We start from the raw sequence: 17,376 nt of genomic DNA, 5'->3' as shown, positions 1-17,376 counted from the left end.
CTTAGAGGTCATGAATTTGTGTATTTGGATAGGAAAAATGCATTAAAGAGGTGAAAATGCCTAAGGTAAGAGTAAGAAAAAGAAACAAAAGTTATAAAAAAAAATAGCCCCTGGGGTATCTTTTTTCATTTCTGAGTCATATACAGACTCATTTTGTCCCCTTATTTTTTCACCCTCTCCTTTAAGAATATACAGAAAATTATGTACCCCTCTTCCTGTTTTTCCTAAAAAACCTGTACCCACACATAGATGATATTTATGTACAAATTAATGCAATAGTCATGTTTAGTCTCATTTGTCAACAGAATAGAACATATAAGCAGAGCAAAGCATTTTCACTAGTAAAGTTCTAGCTTAAATAATTAATTTTAAATCTATTCAGCATTTTCAAAAATATCTTTGGTTATAAAATCTGTCCCGTACTGCTGCCACAAACTGTTTCTGAATGAAATAGAATGCCCCAGAGCACATGCTGGATCAAAAGTTAGTGCTTTAGCTTCAGGTTTAAATTTGGAATCAGAGGGCGCCAATGTGAACTGACCCTGAGATACCTGAGGGCAAGGAGCAATGCTCATCCTCATCGGGCCAGCACCATGCAGTCAGTCCTTTTATAATTTTAATTATAAAATTAAAAGTGACTTTAGGAATAATGTAGTCCAAACCTTCATTTTACAGATAGGAAGCTAAAATTCCTCTAGGAGATGACTTGCCCAAACTCACAGAGTTCATCAGTTTGTAGAATCAGGCGTGGTAGACAACTCACAATTATCTGCTTCTGCTCAGGCTCCTCTGCAATCTCCTCCTCTTGAGTGAGTGTTGGACCTAGTAATCTGCTGTGAACACATACTGCAAAAGTGACGGCTGAGGCTACCAAAAATTGTTGGCTTCTGTCTTATTTGCCCTCTCTTGCTCACTCTCTCTTGTTCTCTCATTTGACTCTGACAGAAGGAAGCACCATGTGCTAACTTGGGAAAGAGCTTAAAAATCCCTGGAGAAAAATTATTACAGTAGACTGTTATTTCTAGTGTTCATATAGAATACTTTTATCAGTCACCTTTATTGATTATATCCTTTAATATATGTGCAAAAATACATGTATTTATGAGGTTTTATTATTATGGTTATAGTCATATTCATTAGTAAAATCAATTGACAGCCCCCACTGGAAAAGATAAAATTTAGCCTCATTTTTTAGAAAAGATAACATGCTTCTTTTATCTATGTGATCTATATAGTATTCATGACCTTATAGTGCATAAAATGCATCAAAGCAGATTTTATTACCAACGCTAATATACCAATAAATAATTACATCCATTAAGAAGTTAAGATTTGAGATCATGATAGATTTTGAACAAAGTTAGCCCAGGAAAAATTTCAACCTATTATTTTAATATTATGTAAATAATAGTGAGTTAAAAATGTTATTTTTCCAATAACCCCAAAATATCTGACCCTATGCACTGATTGTATTTTTTTGAAAAATAAAAATAGGGACTAAATGAACCTTTATTGCTTTGGTAGGTTATAGAAGCAGATTTGATTTAAACTAGCAATTCTTAAAAAGACCCCATTGGGTAATAACTAGCATATTCGTGGAATATACTAGGATTCATGGAATTTAATTAGAATGCAACTTTATTTTGTCTCCTCCTGCCCCTTTAAAATCTATTCAGTGGAAATCGTCATTCCTCTGCTCATACTCCCATGACTTTCCTGATTCTCTTGAGTAACAATTGCCCTAAAGTTTCAAACCTGACAATGCCCAGGGTCTAGTAAAAATCAAAACCTCAAATTTCATTTAAATTGCAAACCTGTTCTCTTTCCAGCTGGGGCCATTACTGTGGAAGAAGGACAGGTGGTTCTTCCCATTTTCTTCTTGTCTCATCCCCACTGGCTACTGTTCCTGACCTAGCTAGAGTCAGAGACGTGGGAAGGAGGGAAATTAAAAGGGAAGTAGAAATCACACTAAAGCATCCCTATCTTTTCCCTGATATTTCCTTACATTTAAATTGTTCATGGAAAGTCATGCTGTGTACTCCCAGAGGCTGCGCTCACTCTATGGTCACAGGTCCTTAGCGCCAATCTAGCATCACTGTGCCCCCATGACTGCAGGGGACACCTCCCAAACTCTCCATGGAGTCTTTTGAAGGTCCTCCACCAAGCCTGGGAGGCAGGTAAATATCTCCTACCCCTCCCCTTTGTCCAAAAATGTCATGGCACAGTTCCCTTTGAACAAATTCTCTTTATGAAATCTTCTCTTTCTTCATCAGCCAAAACTTTTTGTTCCCCTGGTATGGGTATGCAGGCTAAGAGTTGTGGAACAATTTTTAAGCTACTTCTTTAGAAAAAGTTGCATCCTCACTTTGGGAAATCGTATCAATTGTAACTTGCTGCTTCAGTCAAAATTTCCAATTTAACATACCTGATATAATGAGCTAAACTCTGATAAAAAGTCAAGTAGCAAACGGAGTCATGAGTCTATGAAAACTCAGATGTTCTTGAATGCCTGTGGACATGAAAAGCTCCTGTACTGAGAAAGCACACATTGAAAAAGGTACAAGGTTAGTGCATACTTTCTCTGAGCACATTACAAGATAAACATAAAAATGACCCCTTCAGACACTTTAGATATCAAGGTTCAGCCTAGGTCAAAGTCTTACAGCTAAGTTATAAATTTCAGAAAAACATTTTTGAAGTATCGACACAAGCTTAAAAGAGAGCTGCTGATCAGAGCAGTGGGAAAAAGAGGTACACATAAGAGGCATGCAAGGGCAAACTATGAAATGTGTCTGACAATAAGGTGTCTTTTAAAAAATTATAATGAATGTTTTACATGCATTAGGTATTGGCAGCCTCATTGCTAAAGAATACATGATTTGGGTCATCACTTTAGGGCTGACTTAAGTAATCACAAATTGGCTCTTGAGGGTTCCAGTCATGCTGCTATGTAACAAAATGCATGAAAACTCAGTGGTTTAGAGCCATACTCCTGTATTTGACTATACTTCTACAATCCAGGCTGGGTTCAGCTGGGTGGTTCTTCTTCTGGTCTCAACTGAGTTTACTCATGGGACTCCAGTTATCTGGGATCATCAACTGCGACTGGAAATCCAAGATGGCTCCATTCCCAAATCTATCACCTCAGCTAGGGTAGCTGGAATAACTAGAAATGTGCTGAGCATCTCTGTGTCCACACAGTCTCTCAACCAGAGTATTCCGGATGCTTTATATAGTAACCCCAGGTCCAAGAGAATGCAGTGGAAGCACAGAGTTGACATAGCACCATTTCAGTCACATCCCATTGGTCAAAGCAAGTCACAAGTGAGCTCAGATTCAAGGGGATGGGAAATAGTCTTTACCTCTAAATGGGAAGAGCTATACAGAATTTACTGTCATTCTTACCACATCCTTAATTTACCACATGAGTTTTTAAAGAAAATTGTATACTTTGTTATCTCTGGAAAACATTATTCTATGGAATACTCGCTGTCTGAAATGCTAACCAACTAAAGATATCAAAATCAATTTTAGCAACATTTATAAATAATGAGACTTCATACAAAGATGGTGACAGTATATGTGAGACTTAAGAAAAAAGTGAAATACACACAAAGGGAACAGCTAGCTAATGCTTAAAGAGGAAAAACAATATATTCTCATTCCTAGCTATCTTGTCTTGCATATAATTACCATAAAACATTATGCTCTCTCTCACCCTAGCAAGAATGTCTCACTGCATCCTTAATCTTTCATTAAGCCATCCTTCCAACCATCTACCCATTTATTCAGTATACATATATAAGTATCATTTATGTCACAGATGCCTTGCTAGACCCCAGTGATATAAAAAGGAGCAATACACTGTCATTTCTGCCAAAAAAAACTCAGAATTCTGTAGGGAAGATTAGGAGGCACATAGAAAATTACAGGAACGTTAAGGAATGATATAACAGAGGTTTTAGCTCAGCGTCTGCAGAGGTATGGTGTCAGCTGAGATTCCTAGAGGGAACATGAGCCAGTCTTGAGAGTTAAGTAGGAGTTTACTGGGTAGATGAAATATATAAAGCCATTAAGACAAGAAACAATTTTAGTGCTCATATAATGGAGAGTACTTCAGTATGAACAAAGAGCAGAATATGTGCAGGAAAGAAGTTGATGCTAAGACTGGAGGTATAAGCAAGATTTTATACGTCACTATGAGGAGTCTGCATTTTAAGCAGTGTAGATGATAAGAAGACAGAAGAGGCACTTCCAAGAAACTCCATTCTTTAAGGTTGTGGTTTCTTTCTTCTAAGCACCTACCGTCACCCTTAGTGTCACCCCACTGTGAGTAACACCACAGACGGACAGTATATGAAATGCTTATTAATGCAAATAGATACCATTTAATTGCTGCTCTTTAAATTCTTTTCCTAAATCTGGATTTTTCCATGATGAGAATGCTACAGCTTATTTATGTAAAGTAGTCTAGCACGTGGGTTTCTCTGGAGGCAACTGTTAGTTTTACTTATGCCCCACATGGAACCAGAATCTGTGCAGAGGAGGTAAAAAGAGTGGGAGAAGCAGATAGATATGGATAGAAGAAGGAAAGACAGCTGTTTAACATCCTATTGGGACAAATATAATAGGTGCAATAGAGTTGGTCAAGTGATAATCGGATGGGGGTGCAATTCATTAGGACTAGACTTCAAGTTACATTAATTAATGTAATACATATATTCACCCCTACCTTGGCTTAGCTAAATTGTTGTTAGAACTTTCACATTGTCACTACAATGCTTTTTTTCTTTCTCTGGAGTGGGAGGCAATGACTTGATTGGGAGAGGGAGCAAGATGCAAACTGTATTGCTGAAGAGAAGCATGGAATATGATGAGAACTGGGGCTTCGCTTATTCCTCCACAGAAGAAACCTCTCTGATATTTGCAGATATACACCTAAATTATGCAACATGAGATTATTGGGGTCATTAGGGACATCTCACCCCTTAGCACACATTCTTTGATAGAAATTACTATGGAGAAGTATTATCAGAGAAGTAGTGGGTTTATGGACACCACCATACACCATATACCACCCACCAGTAGCAGCTTAAATTGGTGCGAAACATTGGTTACAACTGATGATAGCACATTTTATCAGTTGTACTATTAATTAAAGCCCATGGTTTAAGCTAGGGTTCACTGTGTGTGTTGTGTGGCTCATGAATTTTTAAAAACTTTTATTCCATTACCATATATATAATCTAATTTTTCTCCATTTAATCACATTCAGATATATATTTCATGCTGTTAATCGCATTCACAATGTTGTGCTTCCATTACCACCATTCATTACCAAACCCTTTCCATCATTCCAAATAGGAACACTGTACATTTTGAGCCTTAACTTACCATTTTCTATCCTACCCCATCCCCTAATGACCTATATCCTAGATTCTGACTCTATGAGTTTACTTACTCTAATTGTTTCAATCAATAAGATCATAAAATAATTGTCTTTTTGTGTCTGGCTTATTTCACTCAATATGATGTCTTTAAGGTTCATACACGTTGTCACATATATCAGGATTCCATTCCTTTTTATGGCTGAATAATATTCTATGGTATGTATATACTAACATCTTGTTTATCCTTTCACCAGTGATGGACATTGTGATCTGGATTTGCATATGCCTGATGACTAATGATGCTGAGCAACTTTGCATATGTTTTCTGGCCATTTGTTTATCTTTTTTTCTTGAGAGATGTGGATTCAACTCTTTTTGCCTATTTTTAAATTGGGTTGCTTGTCTTTTTGTTGTTAAGTTGAAGGATTTCTTTATGTATTCTGGATAGTAAAACATTTATTTTATATATGGTTTCCAAATATTTTCTTCCATTGTGTAGGTTGTTTTACTTTCATGATGAAGTCCTTTGAGGCACAAAAGCTTTTAATTTTGATGAGGTCCCATTTATCAATTTTTAATTTTGTTGCTGGTGCTTTGGGTGTAAAGTCTAAGAAACGATTGTCTACTACAAAGTCCTGAAGATGCTTTCTTATGTCTTCTAGAAGTTTGACAGTTCTCACTCTTTTATTTCAGTCTTTGATACACTTTGAATTGATTTTGCATGTGGTATGCAGTAGGGGTCCCCCTGCTTCTTTTTTTTGCAAATGGAGATCCAATTTTCTTAGGGCCATTAGTTGAAGAGACTATTTTTTCCCAATTGAGTGATCTTTGCCTCTAGTCGAAAATCTGTTGGCCATAACTGTGAGTGGATTTCTGAGCTCTCAATTCAATTCCATTGGTCTGTATGTCTAAATATGTTGTTCTGATTACTGTGGCTTTGTAATAAGTTTTAAAATCAGAAAGTGTAAGTCCTCTAACTACATCTTCTTCTTCAAAATGACTTTGGCTACCCAGGGACCCTCACCCTTCCAAATAAACCTGATGATAGGCGTCTCCATTTCTGCAAAGATGGCTGATGAAATTTTGACTGGTATTGCCTTGAATCTATAAATTGCTTTAGGTAGTATTTATATTTAATGATATTCAGTCTTCCAATGAATGTCCTTCCATGTATTTAGGTCTTCTTTGATTTCTTTTAACAATGTTTTTGAGTTTTCTGTGTACAAGTCCATTACATCTTTAGTTACACTTATTTCTAGGTATTTGATTCCTTTAGTTGCTATTATGAATGGACTTCTTTTCTTAATTTCTCCTCCTGATTGTTCATTGTCTGTATATAGAAACATTACTGATTTGGGGGCGATGATCTTGTACTGCATCACTTTGCTGAGCTCACTTATTAGTTTTAGGAACCTTATTATGGATTTTTCAGGATTTTTTGCATATAGGATCTTATCATATGCAAACAGGGAAAGTTCAACTTCCTCCTTTCCAATGAGGGTGCCTTTTATTTCTTTTTTCTTACCTAATTGCTCCAGCAAGAACTTCCAGTACAATATTGAATAACAGTGATGAGAGTGGGCATCCCTGTCTTATTGCAGATCTTCAAAGAAAAGCTTTCCATCTTGCCCCATTAAGTAGGATGTTAGCTGTGGGTGTCTATTGATGTTGATGTTATTCCCTTTTATTCATTGTGTTCTGAGTGTTTTTATCATGAAGGAGTGCTGGATTTTGTCAAACACCTTTTCTGTATCAATCGAAACAATTATCTGGGGTTTTTTCCTTCACTCTGCTTATGTGGTTTACTGCATTAACTGATTTTATGTTGAACCAATACTCCAGAGATTCTTAGTTCAAGTCTAAAATTCTTCCCACTTCAAATAGGATTTAAAACCTAGCCTCAGTTTATTCCCTGTTTGTAACTTGATTTGTATCTTTGATTTAAGTACAGTCCATTGGCAAGACTTATTTGCCCAGTGATTAAAGGTTGACTGGTGGGATAATTATTATAAGACAACTTCCATTCCTAACTATTAAAACTATAGGGTAAAAAGTTGGAGAGTCCACTTTGATGCTTTTTGGACACAGATCTTGGGGATATACCATTTAGTTGGTTGATAGCTTGAAGCTGGCAATGTCAAAAATGGAATTAATTGATCTTTTCAAGATCATCCCCACCACTAATGTGATCCTTCATCTCTAAATCAAGATTTGGGGCTTACAGAGCCCTTCACAATTCTCCAGAATTTTCACAGCCAGTCTCCACACCTGCGCAAGCCTAACCCACTCTTTCTGGACATAGTCAGTGAGATATGTGGCTACTTTTACAACAAGGCATTGTATATTAACAATTTATTCATTTTGGAAATTTGGGGAACACAATGAGAATTTCATTATCTTGCTAAGATCAATTAAAGCAAGATGATCAAAAGGCATTTGATATGATTTTCATTTCTACTTCCAGGCTCTTTAACTAGCTAATTTACTATAAGCCTCTGTGCTGGATGCCAAACTTGTAACTTGGTAGTAAGATGGGCTTTTCAATTTAAAATCCCCTATCTCACCCCACCTCTTCTTTTTTTAATTATAGCCAAATGCAACATGCTGTTTTAAGATTCTCTCTGGATTATAAACATTTATGTCCAATCCTCTTTTAAAATTATTTTCTTTTCCAGACTTTAAGAGACCAGACCTATTAAAAAGTTTAAAATTTCCTAAGTCTTGTTTAGGAGGAAGAGCAAAAATGGTTTCTGCTACTCAACCTTCTGTACGTACAAAGTCAAGGTTCTGTTTTTACAGGAGAACCTTTTTCCAAATTTATTTCCACCTACTTTTGTTTTCCTTGAGGGACCTTTGAAACACTATATTGCTACTTTTCATGTTTTTTATTTGCCCTCTGGAACAATAAAAGCTCAAAGGTTCATAAATATGCATTCTGTAAATGTATTATGCTGACAAAGTGTTGCTCAGATAGCTATTTTTGCCTTTGGGGAATGAATAAGTTTACAGCATGCTTAAACAACATTGTGAGGTAGAAAAAGAGAAAAGAAAAAGTAAAGAGGTAAAAGGAGAAAGAAAGAAAACTGGAGATAAGAAAGGAGGAGAAAGAAATGAGGGAAAATTTAAGAACTACAACTACAAACACAGGGAAGAAGGAATCCACAGTGAACGAAGAATACAAAAGGAAATTAGAGACAAAAATGCAGCCATATTTTATAAATGCCTTATAATGTCATGAAAGAAAAAAAGGTCTGCTTTTCTACCAAAGATGTAAGCTTGTTTTTTTTTTTCCCATAAGTGATTTGAACTGAGTAACCTGCAGTACCTATATTCTGATTTGTGTCAAGCTTTTACTAAAATAAAATTCAAACACAAGATTTTTGTCCTTATTCATTCTAATTCCCTCTGGACTTTAATCTAGTTCTGCTTCATTCAACCCAAATTAGATAAACCATAGGTCTGATGATTTTCAATATGCAGGAAATAGCGAGAGCAACACATTTCAATGACAGAAGTGAAAACACCTAAACACATAAATCTCTAGTGAACTGGGTTAATGAGCATAAACGCAGATATCAGAGAACTAAAATCCTGATTCGGAATGAGTTTGTCAGATGTAGAAATCATTATCGGTTAACCCTGTGTTAATAGTTTCCTTTCTCATGAGAAATTAACTGCGGAATTTAGAAATCTTTTACATTTTTGAAATGAAAATTGTGTTACACTAAAAATAATAAAAATCAGGGGAAAAAATACACAAAATAACGTTTGAAACAAAGAAAAAATGCCAAAAAAAAATAACACAATCACTGAACAGAAAATAGATTGACAAAATATTTGAAACACTAAGATTCATTGGGCAGTCTCTAGTCTACTACTAATTATTGCCAATTTTTTTATGCCACAAACAATTTCCCTACTGTCCAGTGAGAATATTGAAAGGTTAAAAAAAAGTATCTTTGACTTGAATTATTTAAAAATGAGTAGTTTATACAAAAGTTTTTCAACTTTAGAGCTGGTGGTGCATGATTTATCTATCTCACAACTTTTCAGTGCAATTCTCAACCTCTGTCGGCCAGGTGCAAAGTCCATCTACAGCCTCAATCCTGAAGCCTCCTTCTGGATTTCTTCAAAATCCCATAATTGTGAAGTCAAAATATCTTTTCTATACTTTACAGAATTGTCATTTCATTTGTGTTCCCATTCAATTTGCTCAATGGACATAAATGAGGCTGTTCTCTGAGGTGTTTCTAATTACGGAGAGATGACACACTAAGTGTAACAGGACGTGGTTAGTGCTCACAGAGAGATACCTGCAAAATGCAACAGAAAGTACTTTGTTCTGCCTGGGAGGATGAAGAGGTGGTAATATTTGAAGTGCACTAGAAGGGTCATCTGCAGAGAGATGGTATTGAAGCATGAACAAAGATACTGAGGCATGAAAATATATCCAGGTAGCTGCATGGGTCCCCAGGCGGGTAGATGATAGAATACAACTTTGTGGACATAATTAACAGCGCTGAAATCTATATCTGAGCATGATTAAAAGGAGAAATGTTAGATTATATATATGGTAACAGAACAAAAGTTTCAAAAAAAAAATCCACGAAACTACACTACACAAACAGTAAACCCTAAGCTAAACTATGGACAAATTATATGTTAACAGTACAATTATAAAAATGAGCTCTCACCAATTTTAACAAATGTTCCACACCAATACAATGTGTCAGTAATAGGTAGGTAATGGGAATCCTGTATTTTATGCCTGATTGTTCTGTAAACCCACAACTTTTCTAATAAAGGAAAAAGAAAAAGGCAATGGGGATCACAGGAGGCAGGGAGGCCAATTGTGAAAGATCCCATAAGCCACTTGGCGTGGGGACTGGATCTTACAGGCCAGCGGCTTTCAAAAGTTCAATCATAACACATGAAAGGAAATACTTTCTGTGTGTGACCCACAACAAATATACATAAAATTAAAATAAAAGTTTCATATAACATAACTTTACCCTTTCAATTCGTGATACACTGATAGTTTCTATTGTATTGAATTCTATTCTATTGCATTTTTTAAAGTGTGTTATAATCCACCAAAGTGATCTCAGTTTTTAAAAAATGCTATCGGCAGTGGGTTTGAGCACATAAGTGAGAGGTAGCATGCAAATTGAAGCTGAATTTCAGAATGATGATGAGTGACAGAGCAGGAGAGAGTGTGGAAAATGTAGTTGCTGGAGGCAGAGTCTTGTGAGGGAGCCAGAGCAGCCTGGGCAAGAGATCTGGAGATAAAATAGCAAGAAGCAAGAATCAGAATTTTTATTTAATGGCAGATTGTCTGAAGGATTAATTCACACTACAGATTTAGCAATTTGCTACATTACCACTCCTAGGATTAATCACATTTACAAAAAGGACATCTAGAGAAGAGGGGCTCCTAAGACAATGGGTAATTCTCAACAGGGGAGATAACTTGGAAATACATCTTTACAGAGCTTTTCCATACTTACTCCTTACAAGCCCTACCTGTGTGTGATCTGGACTTTGTAGAAATGGGAACTGGCACTGTAAGTACGAAACCAGGAAGCAGCTCTGCAAGAACCTCCCGGAAAATTACGCGGAAACAGGACTGGAACGCGTAACCAGGCACAAGGCTGCAAGCCTCCAGGAACATTAGGCGGAAACAGAACGAACTGGGATATGAGGGTCCTAAGTTTCAGGATGTAAGTTTTATTAGTCTATGGCCATAGGGATCATTAGTCTATGGCCATAGGCAGCTCTGAAAGTCTGCGCTGCCAACAGGGTCTGATACAAGGTATTTATAGACAGAATGGCTGGTAGCGCTTCCTAATATGGCAATTGGTTACACTTAAGGTGGTGATTGGCTACTGGCTAATATGGTAAGTGACTACACTTGAGGAAAGTGATTGGCTGCTCGCTGGTGGGAGGTGATTGGCTGTTCATCGCGGCCAGATCCAGGAAGGGTTGCAAAAAGTGAGTTTACAGAAGCGGCTGAGCAGTTGGGGTGGGCGTGGGAGTGGGGAGACGGAAGTGGGGGTGAGGGGTAGACCTGCCAGCTTGCTGCCAGGAGCTTCCTTGCTACAGCATTACTGTTAATAGAAAAAGAAATATACTATGGGATGAGGATGTGGTGATGCATGGATTTGTCTCAGCTTCTTCTCTAAAGAATCTCTGTGAAAGGGGTAGAGTTTGCTCTGATGAAATGTGAGTGCAAAAATCTGCCATCTCAACATTTTCAAAGTGTGTAAGCAGGGAGATCTTGGCCAATTGAAAAAGGCAGACGGCACCTGTACATCCCAACATCTGTGTGCCAATCTATTTTTTTCTCTTATCTCCTTGTAAAAATTGTATAAATTATGTTAAGACAACTTGCATAAAAATTAGTCATTGCCTTTACCATCATGATTGTTTCCTCTTTTTTTTTTTCCTGAGTTGCAGTCATTGTAAATGTGCAATTGGAATTACTTTTTTCCTTATTTTAAATATTTTCCTACATGGTTACATGGTCTTTGGAGAACTGAAGCCAGAGTGGCATTTCCCATATTCCTTTACATAAATGCTTACAAATTTCTTTTCTCTTCCCATTTTTTCTCAAAACCAGTTTTAAATTCATAAATCAGCGTAAGTTCATTTTAATGAATTGAATGAACTGAAATGGAAGAAATTCAACGTAATTCACCTGAGGTCTTTCAGGCAGTCCATTCTAGAATTTGAATTCAGTGCGGTGGTCGCATTAGATCTTTTAAACAATGGTTCAAGATGGAGCCTTTTCTGCCTGGCAGGTATATAAAGAAATTTAGATCCCTGTGTACTAAATGCAGTGGAAATTAATTCTTTATTTTACTATTTCATCTGGTCTAAACGAGTATTTAGATCGAACACAAAGCCTCCGTATTAAGCAAATAGCCTTCCTCTCTTCAGGATTCCAGTCCCTTCTTCAAAGGTCTTTTGTTTAAGCGGTCTTCAATAGTTCCCCATTTTATCTTCATTTCATTCGCATTCTATCTCCTAAGCCCAAATGCCATTCCTTAACATATGAGTCTTTTATTATAAAATTTTCCCTTCTCTCTTACTTTGATTTTGTTCCCTTTTACCTTTTCATGCTTTCAGAAAAGAATAATCCTTTTCTGAAGCAATTTCATCACATCGCTGATGCTCCTTTAAGGAAAACTTTAAAAGCCAGCTTTCGTGTGCTCACCATCCAACTGTCCCCTGAGAACCAGCAAAGTCAGCTACCGCCATGGCTAAAAACAAATCAAAACAGACCCCCGAGCACATATTTTTTATGTTTATTTATTCATTTATTCTGCTTTGCATTGGGAAATTGATTCCACAAAGTTTTCGAGATTCCAGGGCAGTCTCAGATACAGATACTGAAAGAAAATGTTGTTAAATGGAGGAAAGAAAAAAAAAGACAGTAAACAGCCACCCAGGTTTCTATCAGTCAGGACGCTCTGTTAATAAGGACATGCCTATTTCTCCGTACACTGATACTCCATTATCATAATGATGGGCCTGAGCTGCTGCAAGTACTCAGGCTGAGTAGTCAAAGATCATTACCTCCGGTGCACTTTCACAGAGATGCTCCTAATTCTTTGAAAATTGGTTTTCCCTGGGTGATGATGTAGGTGAGACCCTTATCTAATTCATTGAGCATGAATTCATAAACTTTTGGAGATATCCAAAAATATCAAAAACAAGGCATACAGTGTAGCTATTAATTTATTCATTGATGTATTCATGAATTCAATGGTTATGTTTATTCTCTTTCAGGTTTTGGGTTAAAAGCTTCAAACATAAAGCTCTCCATCTCAATTTTACCATCATAATCCCACCTGTAGCCAATGGTAGTTAGCACTGTTCCCTTAACCTCGGCAGATTCTCTGTTGTCCTCAGACAGACTTTGCACATGTCATCATCAACTCTGCCTGAAGCACCCTTTTGCAACCTCTCCCTCTCCTGCTATTGAATGTTCCAGATAGACACCTATCACTCCTTCATACTTCTGTGTCAGTTTAGAAACTTTCCTTGGTTAAATATAAAATACCATCTTCAGACTCTCAGAGCTGGATTAGATTTTAGTGGGCTTCCTCCATTATTTCTTTATACTGTATAGTCATATAATTATATAACATAAATTCCACTATATATTCATTTAACTATAATAGCATTTTGGATTTCCCACTTACAAAGTATCAATCCCCCCACCCATTTTTTCAAAATCAGTCTTAAATTTATTCATCAATGTTAAGTCCCCTGCTATAGCTCAACATGTCCACATCACAATCTCTAGCCAAGAAGGAGTCGAGTGTAACATTAAGAGCATGAGTTCTGAAGTTAGACCACCATGGTTCAAATCTCAGCTGTGTGACCTTAGGCAAGGTGTTTAACCTTTCCAGATATGTTTCCTCCTTTGTGGAATAAGGATAGAATAGCTTCTCCCTCATGGATTTGTTGAAAGGATTAAATATATCAACCCATGTAATGTTTAGGATAGCTCTGGGTACATAGCAAATACAATCAATAGTAGCTCTGATAAGAATTGCCCTTGGTGTTAGATTGTGAGTTCCTTGGAAGCAGTGACCATATCTTCATCCACTGTGTCACCCACCAATTCATCCTCCGTGCTTGGCTCAGGTTTTGGTACATGGCACAATGAATGAACATGGCTAAACTCAGACCCCTAATAGCTTACAGACTAAGAAAGAGGGACAAGTAGATGTAAACATACCACAGTGGAAGTAGCTCCTGTATAAGATTAGAGCCCAAGAGTGGGTCACTAACTTGGAGGTGTGGGACATGAAACTAGCAGTGAAGGCTTCCTATGGGAGAAACTTTCATTTAAATAGCATACCTTTTCTGTATCACTGTGTTCAGGACTTCAACCTCAAGTGATTCCTAAAATCATAATCCTAGACCCCAATTCTATACATGTCCCCAATCTTTGATCACTGTCCATTGTAGAGGTGTTTCCTTCCAAAATGTCCCCAGACATCAGCCCTATGACATAGAGCTAGTGCAAGAGAAAAACAAATTGCCAAATAATTCTGTGTGACTTAACCTTAAATATTCTGCATGATTAACAGTAAACAGTACTTGGAAAAATTGCCACACTAATTAGATTTGGAGTCCCTGTGACATCACCTTTCTATTGTGCAAGCCCAGGAAGGCTATTCTCATTACAATTGTGGCTGATTAAATGAATGCTCCAGGAAATGCTGCGTATCAGCTGTGACTTGCATAGCACCCTCTGGGGGTTGGCAGCACTGAGCCTCTGTCCTGCAGAAGGCTTGACTGTGCCTTCCCCACCAGGTCTTTGAAGAAAAGAAGCCAAAGGGTATGGGCCATCTTTGAGATTAGAAGTTCATTTATAGCCTAAACTCATCATCTTATATTTTTATTCATTAGACCATACCTTTGTTAATATATGACAATCTTACATATGCTCCTTGTTACGTGGCAACTCCGCCATTAAAGTCCTATAATAAAATCGGTAGGCAACAGATATTTAGTGAGCATTTACTTTAAGCATAACACTGTATCGGGTACCAAAGGGATTAGAAGACAATGTAAATGTGCCTCTTCCTTCATAATACTTGTGGTAGGCTAACAGCCCTCAAAGATATCCAGGTCCTTATTCCAGGAATGTGTGAATGTTACCTTATATGGCAAAAAAGGATTTTGCAGATGCACTTCAGTTAAGGATCTTGAGCTAGGGAGGATACCCTGGATTATCTGGATGGGTCCAAAAAGTAATCACAAGAGTCCTTGCAAAAGGGTGGCTGAGGGAAATTTGCCTACAGGCTGAAGAGGAGAAAGTAACACGACAGTGGGAGCAGAGATGGGGGTGATGCAGCCTCAAGCTGAGGAATGCCAGCAGCTTTCGGAAGCTGGAAGAGGGAAGAAAAAGGGGTCTCCTCTGGAGCCTTGCAAGGGAACCCAGCCGAGCCCACACCTTGGTTTTGTCCCATAAGACGCAATTAATATTGCTGGCCTCTAGAACTCTAAAAGAATACAGTTCTGTTCTTAAGGGTCACTAAATATGTGGGAATTTATTATAACAGCCATAAGGAAACCAACAAATACTATTCAGATTTAAAGCATTATTTCAACAATCTAATAGAGGAGCCAACAAATAGTCTCAAGGAAAGAAATTAAATACTCCCATTCCTGATAAGAGTAAATAAAGAGATTGTTGTGAGCAGAGGGTCCAGGAAGGTGTCAGGAAGAAAAAGGCATTTAACCTGATCTTGTGAAAGAGGGAGAGAGAGGGTGGTGCTGAGAAGCATTTAAAACCAGGGAACAATGCCAGCAAAGACTCTTGAGGCTGGTAATAGAACAATGTTTAAGCATCTTCAACTTAATTAATACTCTCAACTCAATTACTGTGGATTGGTGGCTGCAAATGATTCAGGTTAAGCAAAGACAACATAAGACAAATGGAAAACTTGGTGAATATGGGTCAGATCTACATCACATCATGATTAATATCATTATCATTAAAATACATAATACTGATCATTTTGAAAAGAGCAATAGCTTTAGCTTTCTCCTTCTCACAGCCTTCCTGCTGCTGTGTTCGGACCTCACTGCTTCAGCCTCTGGGCCACGAGCCATCCTGCCAGTTTGTGACCTGCACACACCTTGAGATGAGCAAAAAGTTAAAATAAAATTTAACCATGAGGGAAATCATGCACATCCATGTTGGTCAGTGTGGCAACCAGATCGGTGCTAAGTTCTGGGAGGTCATCAGCAATGAACTCTGCATCGACCCTATGGGCACCTGACACAGAGAAAACAACCTGCAGCTGGATTGCCTCTCCATGTACCACAGTGAAACCACAGGTAGTAAATATGTTCCTCATGCTATCTTGGTGGATCTAGAACCTTGGGACCATGGACACTGTTCATTCAGGACCTTTTAGGCAGACCTTCAGGTCAGACAACTTTGTATTTCTAGGGCAGGTAACAACTGGGCCAAAGACCACTATACAGAGGGGGCTGAGCTGGTTGATTCAGTCCTGGAGGTGGTACAGAAGGAGGCTGAGAGCTGTGGCTGCCTCCAAGGCTTCCAGCTGACCCAGGCACTGGGGGAGGCCACAGACTCTGGAATGGGCACCTTGCTCATCAGCAAGATCAGTGAAGAGTATGCTGACCGCATTATCAACACCTTCGGTGTGGTTCCCTCACCCGAAGTGTCTGACCCTGTGGTGGAGCTCTACAGTGTCACCCTCTCGGTTCGCCAGCTGGTTAAGAACACAGATGAGACCTACAGCATTGACAACGAAGCCCTCTAAGACATCTACTTCCATGCCAACCTACGGAGATCGGAGCCACCTTGTCTCAGCCACCATGAGCTTCCCTGGCCAGCTCAATGCTGACCTCCATCAGCTGGCAGTCAACATGAAACCCTTCCCACGTCTCCACTTTTTCATGCCTGGCTTTGCTCTTCTGCTCAGTCCCGGCAGTCAGCAGTAGCAGGCCCTCACTGGGCCTGAACTCACCCAGCAGGTCTTTGATGCCAAGAACACGATAGCTGCCTGTGAACGCCGTCATGGCCAGTACCGCACCGTGGCTGCTGCCTTCTGTGGGCAGATGTCTATGAAGGAGGTGGATGAGCAGATGTTCAATGTGCAGAACAGAAATAGCAGGTACTCTGTGGAATGGATCCCCAACAATATCAAGATGGCCATCTGTGATATCCCACCTGGGGCCTCAAGATGGCAGTCACCTTCATTGGCAAAAGCACTGCTATCCAGGAGCTCTTCAAGCGCGTCTCAGAGCAGTGTACTGCCATATCCCACCAAAGGGCCTGCCTCCACTGGTGCACAGGTGAGGGCCTGGACGAGACAGAGTTCAGTGAGACTGAGAGCAACTGAATGGCCTTGTCTCCAAGTACCAGCAGTGCCAGGAAGCCACCGCAGAAGGGGAGGAAGATTTCAGTGAAGAGGCCCACGAAGAGGCATGA

The 17,376-nt window shown here is 38.6% G+C and overlaps 1 pseudogene; it reads left to right on the top strand.

Annotated features, from left to right (window-relative positions):
• Positions 1-16,087: 16,087 nt before the first annotated feature.
• Positions 16,088-17,376, top strand: LOC143678967 (tubulin beta chain pseudogene; annotated as a pseudogene).

This window comes from Tamandua tetradactyla, chromosome 4, assembly GCF_023851605.1.
Source record: "Tamandua tetradactyla isolate mTamTet1 chromosome 4, mTamTet1.pri, whole genome shotgun sequence".
NCBI classification, from domain to species: domain Eukaryota; kingdom Metazoa; phylum Chordata; class Mammalia; order Pilosa; family Myrmecophagidae; genus Tamandua; species Tamandua tetradactyla.
Note: the sequence above shows the minus strand (reverse complement) of the source record. Positions and strands in the feature narration are given on the sequence as shown.